This window comes from Ranitomeya imitator, chromosome 3 (genome assembly GCF_032444005.1).
Source record: "Ranitomeya imitator isolate aRanImi1 chromosome 3, aRanImi1.pri, whole genome shotgun sequence".
In the NCBI taxonomy this organism is placed as follows: domain Eukaryota; kingdom Metazoa; phylum Chordata; class Amphibia; order Anura; family Dendrobatidae; genus Ranitomeya; species Ranitomeya imitator.
The window spans coordinates 784,274,005-784,287,231 of NC_091284.1; the positions used below are offsets into that span (position 1 = coordinate 784,274,005).

A 13,227-nucleotide genomic window follows, 5' to 3' on the forward strand; every position below is an offset into this window, starting at 1 on the left:
AGTGCTGGGGACGGAGTTGGACCAGGGCTCATGAGCGCTGTAGTCCAGGTAGAGGTGATCATACTCATTGTATTGAAACAGTCTCGGACCCTACCTCATGCTGCCTTCAGATTACACAGTAAAAGCCTGCTGCCAGATTCTCTTTTAAGTTTTTTTTCTCATTATTTTAAATGTAAAGCGCTTGGAAAAACAAGAACGTTTTCAACATGCTTATTATTAAAAATCCTCTTTGCTATCAAGAATAGAGTGATTTTTAATTTACATCTTGTTCCTCAGGTTACCGACCACCTCTCTCTGCACTCTCACTCTCTAGAGATTGTAAGCGCTGTTCTGAAGCTGGCCGGATTATTGGATCTGAATATCCTAAGTCCCCCTGCTCTCCTCTGCTGGAGGAAGTATTGGAAAGTGAACAATCCAGGCCCGAAAAGTAAAGCACTCATCCAGACCGAAGATGACGACAACCCTTTAATAATAACAGAAATCAGATCACTCAGATTCCAGAAGATCTTCATAATTAAGTGGCTGCAGCAAAACTTCCCCTTCACGCTTTTTCACGGTCAGCAGCACTCCCTGCCAACAATTGAGCAGGGAACTGCTGCCGGCACCATTCACACAAATGGAGCTGCTGGATAACATAAGGCAGACGGCATCCTTGTAAATAAAGGTGGGAAACATTAAGGGAACAAGCTGCAAATCCTTTGGACTCCTAGTGATCATTAAAAGGGCTGGTCTGGCACCTAAAATGTATTTTCTACGTATCTAACCTTACACCCTAGCCACTTTTGTAATTTGCTTGATTACAAAACACCCTATACTTTTCACTATCCTGCTAATCCTTAAATGTGTTTTTCTTTATTACTATACTTCCTATGTTTCCGAAACATGCTGTCACAAGAGTGGGTGCTCCCTGCAGTGTCCATCGCCCCTTCTGAAACAGGACATCACCAGGGGACAGCTATGCAGCTACTTACTAACTTCATGCATGATCACCCTCTGAAGATGCATTGCATCCTAAGTGATGGACATAGTATGTGGGAGAGGCAAGTGCAAGGCCAGCACTCTGCTTCTCTCTCGGCCGCCGAAGTAGCTTCTGTGAAAGAGGTCATCAAGGTGCGGAAATAGAAGCAGTGAGACACCAGAGCTACGGTACAGCTTCTAGCACTGCCCTCAAATCTTCAGCAGGGAGTAGAGCTAGAAGCAGTGAGAACACGAGCCACCCACTGAAGATGATGTGTTTGAGGGCCGTGTTAGAAGCTGTGGGGCAGTGCCGATGTCACTGCTTCTATCGCCGTCCCCAGCTAAGGCCTTTCACAGAAGCTACGGCAGATAGAAGCAGAGTGCCAGCGCTGCTCTCACATCTGCCACAGAGTCCATCACCCAGGACATCTTCAGAGGGGAAGGCAATGCAATAAACTAGTAAGCAACTGCAGCGCTGTCCCCTGCGAATCCTTACCAGGAGGGTTGATGGATGCTGGAATGCCTCCTGTGACGTTACATTTGAGACTCCTCTCAAAACACACTAAGTTTATAAAAATAAAAAAAATAGGGATTTTTGTGTACTAACCGTAAAATCCTTTTCTCCGAGCCATTCATTGGGGGGACACAGACCGTGGGTGTATGCTGCTGTCACTAGGAGACTGACACTAAGTGATACAAAGAAAGTTAGCTCCTCCTCTGCAATATACATCCTCCTGCTGGCTCTCCGCTAACCAGTTTGGGGCAAAAGCAGTAGGAGATCAATAACATATGAGCGTATAGCATGTGAAATTATGACAGTATAGCATGTCAGATTATAAAACAAAGCATAAGCTAATAACAGGGTGGGAGCTGTGTCCCCCAATGAATGGCTCGGAGAAAAGGATTTTGTGAGTACACAAAAATCCCCATTTCTCCTTCGCCTCATTGGGGGACACAGACCATGGGACGTCCCAAAGCAGTCCCTGGGTGGGGACAACATCAGATCAGGCCCTGTGTAACCGCTACTTACAAGTGCGCCACCGCGGCCTGCAGAAACCGCCTGCCCACACACACCTGTGGAAGTGTGGGAATTATAGTGCTTCAAGAATGCATTCGGACTGGACGAATCCGCAAGCTTGCAGGCATGCTTTGCCGACGCCTGGTGCCTAGAACCCTCGATGGGCTCACATCTAACACGGAAGGACTCCTGGATGGTGTAACGAATCCACCAGGCTAACTTGGCCGACAAAACGGCTAAAACCTTCATGTAAACGTCAGGAAGCCTTCCTCTTACTGTCAGGAAACCCAAATAAAGCGTCCAACCTTCGGGAGAACGCCGTCCTCGAGACGTACCTACTCAGAGTACTCACTTCGTCCAGAATAAGGGGAACTCATTCCATTTTGTGAACTGGTGCCGAAAGAGATGAGAGAAGAACGATGCCCTCATAACAGTGGTAATACAATACCACCTTGGTAACAAGGGACGAGGATGGCTTGAGGACAACCTTGCCTTGAAGGTAATAAGGGAAAAAAGTCTGAAAGAAAAGAGCAGCTAGCTCCGAAGACTCGTCAGGATGAGGATATCGCAGAGAAAAAAGGGCGACCTTCACTGTTAGTAAAGTCTGTCCGGATCAAAAGGAGTGTACTGTAAGACTCCCAGGATCATTAAGGTCCCAATGATCTAACGGTATGCGATAGGGAAGAACTGCGTGTGAAAACTCCCTGCGAGAAAGTCCCTACTTGCAGTTTTGTTGCAATAAGGCGGAAAGATACTAGCACCACCTACAAAAAAACTGACGTGATCAGTGCGGATCTTCGAGGATCACTGGGGCCCTTTCTGCTTCCAAAAGGCTTTGAGTTATGGAAACTGGTACCACGGAAGAACCAGTGCATGCAGTGCGATGGATCTTGGATCTCGAGGCCGAACCACGAACTCAAGTACATTGGCGTTCAGTCTGGACGCCATCCGATCTACAACTGGAGAGCTCCAGTGAAGGCAGATCTGATGGAAGACTTCCGGGTTCCCACTCACTTGCGGCGGAATCCTGACGGCTGAATATGTTTGCCGCCCAAAGTTCTACTCCTTGGATATGTACTGCCGAGATCACCGAATGACAGATCTCGGCCCATCAGAGAATGCGAGGTACCTCGGCCATGGCACCTGACGGTGGGTACCTGCTAGATGATTGACGTATAGCACTGCTCCTAATAGCCAGATTCCTACTCCACACTGATGAGGGGCAAACACCCCGAAACAGCTGTCTGTGGATGGATACCATGCTTGGCATAGGTGGCTTTCCTTCATAGGATGCTGCCCTTCCCGTGGTTGTTCCTTCCCAGGGAAAGGCCTGGCTATTCACTGCTTGCGTCGAGAAACACGTGATGGTGTCTCCGCAGCTTCTATACCTGCATCTGCATATTTCCCATAAGGGATGGGGGCAGTGTTCTGGAATCACTGAGTTGAGAAACACGTGATGGTGTCTCCGCAGTGTTGGATGTTTTGGTCTCCCCGAGGCCAATCATCTGTGCCTTTATAGCCTTTTTACTAGGCACTGCTCCTAATAGCCAGATTCCTACTCCACACTGATGAGGGGCAAACACCCCGAAACAGCTGTCTGTGGATGGATACCATGCTTGGCATAGGTGGCTTTCCTTCATAGGATGCTGCCCTTCCCGTGGTTGTTCCTTCCCGGGGAAAGGCCTGGCTATTCACTGCTTGCGTCGAGAAACACGTGATGGTGTCTCCGCAGCTTCTATACCTGCATCTGCATATTTCCCATAAGGGATGGGGGCAGTGTTCTGGAATCACTGCGTTGAGAAACACGTGATGGTGTCTCCGCAGTGTTGGATGTTTTGGTCTCCCCGAGGCCAATCATCTGTGCCTTTATAGCACACCCGTGGCATTATCCAATTGAACTCGGATGGGGTGACCCGCCAGAAGGCAGTGGACCTGCTGTAGGACTACAGTTCGGATCTTCAGAGCAATGATCGGGAGAAGAAGACTGGCATTGATAGTTACTAATAACCATTGAACCGGGAGAAAGGCCCTGGATGAAGGAGCTCAGAGAGTACAGTCTGAAAGCCTGTTTGACTTGCTGAAAACGAGCGGAGTGAAGGAAACTGCTTCCATTGTCGTCACCATTTTTCCTCAGAACCCTCTTAGCAAATCGAATGAAATGAGGGGGATGAGTGATCAAGTGCACAAGCTCCCTGTTGAAGGGCCATGACTTTGTCTGGAGGGATAATTACCATCCTTCTGGAAGTGTGCAGGATCATCCTCAAAAAGATGACCTTGTGAAAGGTTGTTAGAAGTTTGAGGTCCAGGATCGGTCTTACTTTTCGTTCCCTTTTTTTGGAACCAAGATCCCTTAGATCTAGACTGTCCTGGACAACCTTTCCACTGCTGGTTTGGTCTGTAGGAAACATACGATCCTTTGTTAGTCTCCCGCTCAAAAGATTTGATTGGCCAGTTGTAATGTCTTCGGGAAAAGGTTACTGGTGTGGATCAAAGTACTTAAGGTCTCCGACCAGGAGACCATTGCTCAAGCAACCCATGTGGCGGCTACGGAAGTGTAGAGCGCTGAACCCGAAGGCACAAGATGGAACGAACCAGATTAGCAGTGGCAGAATGCGCGGCTGCATCCAGCAGGTCATAGTCTCTTGTCATCGCCGCTCTCTTTTGACGGTGCAGAGTTAAAAATTAGGAACCCTCGATCCACCATCCTCTTAACAGGGAAGTGGAGAGGGATCATCCGCCTTCTTGCATCATCTGCTTAATAGTGGTGATGCAGAGGGGGGGGGGGGGGGGTAGTGCTCAGACGCCAAAAAGGGTGCCTCTGTACATCCACAGAGTTCAGGTCTCCAGGTGGACAGGACAGGTTGTCCGGCGTTGGGCATGGATGCAACAGAGGATACATGGAGGCGACACTCTGTGTGCTTGTCTGTTGATGGTGTGGGGAGATCGGTGCCCTAGGACCCGTCGCCCTTAAAAATCAGACGAGGCATGGCATCCCACATAGAGGCTTTTGTCCAGTGAGTCGCTTTTCCGGACTGAATAGCAAATGCTCTACGAGGGAGTTTTGTCTCCTTATGAGGGACACTGCGTAGTCTAGAGCAGAGTCGTTGTGCCCCTTTATTGCAAAGTCGTCGCCCCTGTGTGAGCTGGCCGGGTAGACCAAGATGGCCACCGGGAGTTGCAGAGGTGATAAAATCTCGCAGACAGCGAGAAGCGCGAATTCGGGGGTGGGGGTGGGGCGGAGCCTCGAGACTTCCATGAATAGGCCCAAGCCGGAGCCTAAATTTCTGCAGCCAGCAGGAGCGATACCAGCGGTAGAAGTGAGGGACGTTGTAGTGGCCGAGAAAACAGAGCGTTTCCGTGCCAGGCGAGGAGCGCCAGAAAAGCGGGCAGAGCCGCTCTAGGGCGCCATAGTGCAGGCGCGGCTTCCGGGGTGCGACCTACACATCGGTCGAACACGGGGGCTAAATTTTTGCAGCCGGCCGGAGCTTTACCTCAGGGAGGTGGGCCACAGGGAAGCCTGAGGCTGCCTGTCAGCATGTGAATATCCCGCTGCAGAGGCCACCGCTGACTGGATCCACTCACTCGGTGCGCGTCCCGGCATGGAGCCGCCGCGGATGACTGTAGGTCGGGTATTGCAGAGTGGACGGTGCAGGGATAGAGGGATAAACCTCAATCCATAATCCCTTTGTTAGGGAGGTGGAGAGGAACCGTCTGCCTCCTTGTGCCATCCGCTTTCATAGTGGTGGGACAGTGGGGGCTGCTCGGACACTATAGAGAGGGGCCTCTGTACATCCACGGAGTTCAGCCCTCGGGTGGACAGGGCCAGTTGTCCGGCTATAGGCCTGGCTGGGGAAGAGGGTACGTGGAGGTGACACTCCGTGTGCTCGTCCATTCAGGGTGTGGGGAGATTGGTGCCCTTGAAGGGACCCGTCGCCCCTAAGAATCAGCCCAGGCTTGGCACGTCGCAGAAGAGGATACAGAGAGGCGACACTCTCCATTCTTGCCTGTTGATGGTTTGGGGAGATCGGAACCTTGATAGGATCCCCATTCGTCCGTGAAAAAAAAAAAAAAAAAAAAAAAGAGTTTTGGGTCTGAATAGCAGACCCGTCCGTGTGCCTCCTACGGACACTAAGCAAGACCTGGTTAGCTGAGAGCCAGCAGGAGGGTGTATACTGCAGGGGAGGGGAGAACTTTCTTTGTATCACTTAGTGTCAGCCTCCTAGTGACAGCAGCATACACCACAGGCTGTGTCCCCCAAATGGGGCGAAGGAGAAAAACGAAAAACATTCAGGGATTAGATAGATAGGGAGAAGTGTACGATATTGTGTAATAAAGCAAATTACAAAAGCAATATCTTTAAAAAGAAAGTGTCATCAGAAAATTTGTTGCATGCTTTCCATATCACAATCTGTAGTTAAAAATCATAAATAAAAATTATTAATATTGCAATTTTCGAACTGGTCATTGTGGATATGTTAGACTCACTTCCAGTTTTTTCAGAAGCCTCATTATCAACAGAGGCAGGATTACAATGACAGGAAACACCTCAGTACACAGCTGATCAGACAGGATCCACAATGACCTTTGCACAGGCTCATTAGATGCTTTACTATAAGGCCGGCGTCACACTAGCGAGTTTTACGGAAGATCTGTAACGTCCAACGATGTAAATCCATCTGAAGGGGTTAAAATATTTTGCAGCCACGAACTCTGCTAATGCAGCGTTGTTCCTGGCTGCAAAACCCTGGGGAATGAAGGTAAAATAGGTCAATGACCTATATTTACCTTCATTTGCGGTGAGGCGCCCTCTGCTGGTTGTTCCTGGAGCGTGGGAACTTTCCTAGAAAGCTCCCAGGCTCGAGTTCATAAGAGGACAACCAGCAGTTGGACGTTACAGATCTTCGGAAGGTAAGGATATTGTTGGTTTATTATTTTTTTTTTGTTACAGAGCGAGGGTCTTCAGTGATTGGATTGAGCGTAGAATAAATTACTACAACAACCTTTGTTTTTATTTCATTAAAATAATTTTTAATAATGTGTTTGTGTTTTTTTTAACCCTTTACTAGTATTGGATTATTAATGGATAGGTGTCATAATTGACGCCTCTCCATTATTAATTTGGCTTAATGTCACCTTACAATAGCAAGGTGGCATTAACCCTTCATTACCCCATATCCCACCGCTACACGGGAATGGGAAGAGAGTGGCCAAGTGCCAGAATAGGCGCATCTTCCAGATGTGCCTTTTCTGGGGTGGCTGGGTGCAGGTGTTTTTAGCCAGGGGGGGGGGGGGGGGGGGGGGGGGGGTTGGGGGGGGGGGGGGGGGGGGGCAATAACCATGGACCCTCTCCAGGCTATTAACCCCTTTCTGCCATTGGTCGTAATATTCCGTCCATGTGGGGTGGGCCTTAATTCCCAAGGACGGAATATTACGTCCAGCGCGATCGGCCGCGCTCACGGGGGGAGCGCCGCCGATCGCGGCCGGGTGTCAGCTGCTTATCGCAGCTGACATCCGGCACTATGTGCCAGGAGCGGTCACGGACCGCCCCCGGCACATTAACCCCCGGCACACCGCGATCAAAGATGATCGCGATGTGCCGGCGGTGCAGGGAAGCATCGCGCAGGGAGGGGGCTCCCTGCGGGCTTCCCTGAGACCCCCGCAGCAACGCGATGTGATCGCGTTGCTCCGGGGGTCTCCTACCTCCCTCCCTGCAGTAAGTCCCGGATCCAAAATGGCCGCGGATCCGGGTCCTGCAGGGAGGGAGGTGGCTTACCAAGTGCCTGCTCAGAGCAGGCACTTGGTAACGCTGCACTGCTCTCAGACAGATCGGTGATCTGTCAGAGTGCTGTGCAAACTGGCAGATCACCGATCTGTATTGTCCCCCCCTGGGGCAAAGTAAAAAAAAAAATTTCCAAGTGTGTAAAAAAAAAAAAAAAAAAAAAAAAAATCCTAAATAATGAAAAAAAAAAATATATATTATTCCCATAAATACATTTCTTTATCTAAATAAAAAAAACAAAACAATAAAAGTACACATATTTAGTATCTCCGCGTCCGTAACGACCCGACCTATAAAACTGGCCCACTAGTTAACCCCTTCAGTAAACACCGTAAGAAAAAAAAAAAAAAAAAACGAGGCAAAAAACCGCTTTATTATCATACCGCCAAACATAAAGTGGAATAACACGCGATCAAAAAGACGGATATAAATAACCATGGTACCGCTGAAAGCGTCATCTTGTCCCGCAAAAAACGAGCCACCATACAGCGACAACAGCAAAAAAATAAAAAAGTTATAGTCCTCAGAATAAAGCGATGCAAAAATAATTATTTTTTTCTATAAAATAGTTTTTATCGTATAAAAGCGCCAAAACATAAAAAAATGATATAAATGAGGTGTCGCTGTAATCGTACTGAACCGAAGATTAAAACTGCTTTATCAATTTTACCAAACGCGGAACGGTATAAACGCCTCCCCCAAAAGAAATTCATGAATAGCTGGTTTTTGGTCATTCTGCCTCACAAAAATCGGAATAAAAAGCGATCAAAAAATGTCACGTGCCCGAAAATGTTACCAATAAAAACGTCAACTCGTCCCGCAAAAAACAAGACCTCACATGACTCTGTGGACTCAAATATGGAAAAATTATAGCTCTCAAAATGTGGTAACGCAAAAAATATTTTTTGCAATAAAAAGCGTCTTTCAGTGTGTGACGGCTGCCAATCATAAAAATCCGCTAAAAAACCCGCTATAAAAGTAAATGAAAAAAATGTATTTATTTCCATTTTCCCATTAGGGTTAGGGCTAGGGTTAGGGCTAGGGTTAGGGCTAGGGTTAGGGCTAGGGTTAGGGTTGGGACTAGGGTTAGGGCTAGGGTTGGGGCTAGGGTTAGGGCTAGGGTAAGGGCTAGGGTTAGGGTTAAGGCTACAGTTAGGGTTGGGGCTAAAGTTAGGGTTAGGGTTTGGATTACATTTGCGATTGGGATTAGGATTAGGGGTGTGTCTGGGTTAGAGGTGTGGTTAGGGTTACCGTTGGGATTAGGGTTAGGGGTGTGTTTGGATTAGGGTTTCAGTTATAATTGGGGGGTTTCCACTATTTAGGCACATCAGGGGGATCTCCAAACGCGACATGGCGACCGATCTCAATTCCATCCAATTCTGCATTGAAAAAGTAAAACAGTGCTCCTTCCCTTCCGAGCTCTCCCGTGTGCCCAAACAGGAGTTTACCCCAACATATGGGGTATCAGCGTACTCAGGACAAATTGGACAATAACTTTTGGGGTCCAATTTCTCCTGTTACCCTTGGGAAAATACAAAACTGGGGGCTAAAAAATAATTTTTGTGGGAAAAAAAGAGATTTTTTATTTTCACGGCTCTGCGTTATAAACTGTAGTGAAACACTTGGGGGCTCAAAGTTCTCACAACACATCTAGATAAGTTCGTGGGGGGGGTCTAGTTTCCAACATGGGGTCACTTGTGGGGGTTTCTACTGTTTAGGTATATTAGGGGCTCTGCAAACGCAATGTGACGCCTGCAGACCATTCCATTTAAGTCTGCATTCCAAATGGCGCTCCTTCCCTTCCGAGCCCTCCCATGCGCCCAAACGCTGGTTCACCCCACATATGGGGTATCAACGCACTCAGGACAAATTGGACAACAACTTTTGGGGTCCAATTTCTCCTTTTACCCTCGAGAAAATACAAAACTGGGGGCTAAAAAATAATTTTGAGGGGAAATTTTTTATTTTATTTTCACGGCTCTGCGTTATAAACTGTAGTGAAATACTTGGGGGCTCAAAGTTCTCACAACACATCTAAATAAGTTCCTTGGGGGGGTCTAGTTTCCAATATGGGGTCACTTGTGGGGGGTTTCTACTGTTTAGGTACATTAGGGGCTCTGCAAACACAATGTGACGCCTGCAGACCATTCCATCTAAGTCTGTATTCCAAATGGCTCTCCTTCCCTTCCGAGCCCTCCTGTTGTGAATTCTGTGGCTGAATTCACTTCTGTGGTCACAAGTGGTATTGCAGTCTCTGAGCTTCCTCCCTCAGGTGTTTTGGTGAGCTCGTTGGCTGCCTTGCTATTTAGCTCCACCTGAGTCTGTCTTCCTTGCTCCTTGTCAATGTTCCAGTGTTGGATCTGAGCTACTGCATCTTTCCTTGGGCCTGCTGCTCTGCTAGATAAGTGCTTCTAGTTTGTTTTCTGTTTTTTTCTGTCCAGCTTGCTATTAACTTTTGCTGGAAGCTCTGAGAGGCAAAGGGGTGCACCGCCGTGCTGTTAGTTCGGCACGGTGGGTCTTTTTGCCCCTTTGCGTGGTTTTCGTTTTAGGGTTTTTTGTAGACTGCATAGTTCTCTTTGCTATCCTCGCTCTGTCTAGAATATCGGGCCTCACTTTGCTGAATCTATTTCATTCCTACGTTTGTCTTTTCATCTTGCTAACAGTCATTATATGTGGGGGGCTGCCTATTCCTTTGGGGTATTTCTCTGAGGTAAGTCAGGCTTGTATTTCTATCTTCAGGCTAGTCAGCTCCTCAGGCAGTGCCGAGTTGCATAGGTAGTGATAGGCGCAATCCACTGCTGCTTATAGTTGTGTGAGGATAGATCAGGTACTGCAGTCTACAGAGATTCCACGTCTCAGAGCTCGTCCTATTGTTTTTGGTTATTGCCAGATCTCTGTATGTGCGCTGATTACTGCACGCTGTGTTGCCTGATTGCCAGCCATAACAGTACAAGGAGCCCTACCAATGATTCCCAATAGAGGGAAAAAAGAAATCCTGACAGCATTTTTTTTTCTTAGCTCTGTCTTCAGTCTTTTTTTTCCCCTAGACATTAGAGTGCTTCAGGACACAGCTGTGGACATGGATATTCAGGCTCTGTGCTCCTCAATGGATAATCTCGTTGTAAATGTACAAAAGATTCAGGATACTATTGATCAGAAATCGATGCTAGAACCAAGAATTCCGATTCCTGATTTGTTTTTTGGTGACAGAACTAAGTTCCTGAGCTTCAGAAATAATTGTAAGCTATTTTTGGCCTTGAAACCTCATTCTTCTGGTAATCCTATTCAACAGGTTTTGATTATTATTTCTTTTTTGCGCGGCGACCCACAGGACTGGGCGTTTTCTCTTGCACCAGGAGATTCTGCATTGAGTAATGTTGATGCATTTTTCCTGGCGCTGGGATTGCTTTACGATGAGCCTAATTCAGTGGATCAGGCTGAGAAAAATCTGCTGGCTTTATGCCAGGGTCAGGATGATGTAGAAGTATATTGTCAGAAATTTAGGAAGTGGTCAGTACTCACTCTGTGGAATGAATCTGCACTAGCGGCTTTGTTCAGAAAGGGTCTCTCTGAAGCTCTTAAGGATGTAATGGTGGGATTTCCTATGCCTGCTGGTTTGAATGAGTCTATGTCCTTGGCCATTCAGATCGGTCGTCGCTTGCGCGAGCGTAAATCTGTGCACCATCTGGCGGTATTGTCTGAGAGTAAACCTGAGCCTATGCAGTGCGACAGGACTATGACTAAAGTAGAACGGCAAGAACACAGACGTCTGAACAGACTGTGTTTCTATTGTGGTGATTCTACTCATGCTATTTCTAATTGTCCTAAACGCACTAGGCGGTTCGATAGCTCTGCCGTTATTGGTACTGTACAGTCCAAATTCCTTTTGTCCATTACCTTAATGTGCTCTTTGTCATCGTATTCTGTCATGGCGTTTGTGGATTCAGGCGCTGCCCTGAATCTGATGGATTTGGATTATGCTAAACGTTGTGGATTTTTCTTGGAGCCTTTGCAGTGTCCTATTCCGTTGAGAGGAATTGATGCTACACCTTTGGCCAAGAATAAGCCTCAGTACTGGGCCCAGCTGACCATGTGCATTGCTCCTGCACATCAGGAGGTTATTCGCTTTCTGGTACTGCATAATTTGCATGATGTGGTCGTGTTGGGGTTGCCATAGCTACAAACCCATAATCCAGTATTGGATTGGAACTCTGTGTCGGTAACCAGCTGGGGTTGTCAGGGGGTACATGGTGATGTTCCATTTTTGTCTGTTTCGTCATCCATTCCTTGTGACATCCCAGAGTTCTTGTCGGACTTTCAGGATGTATTTGAAGAGTCCAAGTCTGATGCCCTACCTCCGCATGGGAATTGTGATTGTGCTATCGATTTGATTCCTGGTAGTAAATTCCCTAAGGGTCGTTTATTTAATTTGTCTGTACCTGAACACACCGCTATGCGCAGTTATGTGAAGGAGTCCCTGGAGAAGGGACATATTCGCCCATCGTCGTCACCATTGGGAGCAGGGTTCTTTTTTGTAGCCAAGAAGGATGGTTCGCTAAGACCGTGTATTGATTACCGCCTTCTTAATAAGATCACTGTTAAGTTTCAGTATCCCTTGCCATTGATTTCTGACTTGTTTGCTCGGATTAAGGGGGCTAGTTGGTTTACTAAGATTGATCTTCGTGGTGCGTATAATCTGGTGAGAATCAGGCAGGGAGATGAATGGAAAACGGCATTTAATACGCCCGAGGGTCATTTTGAGTATCTGGTGATGCCGTTCGGACTTGCCAATGCTCCATCTGTTTTTCAGTCTTTTATGCATGACATTTTCCGTGAGTATCTGGATAAATTCTTGATTGTTTACTTGGATGACATTTTGATCTTCTCAGATGATTGGGAGTCTCATGTGAAGCAAGTCAGAATGGTTTTCCAGGTACTGCGTGCTAATTCCTTGTTCGTGAAGGGATCAAAGTGTCTCTTCGGTGTGCAGAAAGTTTCATTTTTGGGGTTCATCTTTTCCCCTTCTACTATCGAGATGGATCCGGTTAAGGTTCAGGCCATCCAGGATTGGACTCAGCCGACATCTCTAAAAAGTCTGCAGAAATTCCTGGGCTTTGCTAATTTTTATCGTCGCTTCATCTGTAATTTTTCTAGCATTGCCAGACCATTGACCGATTTGACCAAGAAGGGTGCTGATTTGGTTAATTGGTCTTCTGCTGCCGTGGAAGCTTTTCAGGAGTTGAAGCGTCGTTTTTGCTGTGCCCCTGTGTTGTGTCAACCTGATGTTTCTCTTCCGTTCCAGGTCGAGGTTGATGCTTCTGAGATTGGTGCAGGGGCGGTTTTGTCACAGAGAGGTTCTGGTTGCTCAGTGTTCAAACCATGTGCTTTCTTTTCCAGGAAATTTTCTGCTGCTGAGCGTAATTATGATGTGGGCAACCGAGAGTTGCTGGCCATGAAGTGGGCATTCGAGGAG

General features: G+C 47.4%; 1 protein-coding gene across 4 annotated transcripts in view; it reads right to left on the reverse strand.

Moving 5' to 3' along the window:
• Nucleotides 1-13,227, reverse strand: part of NPAT (nuclear protein, coactivator of histone transcription) — a 99,677-nt gene that overhangs the window by 74,431 nt on the left and 12,019 nt on the right. The window lies entirely within an intron of this gene.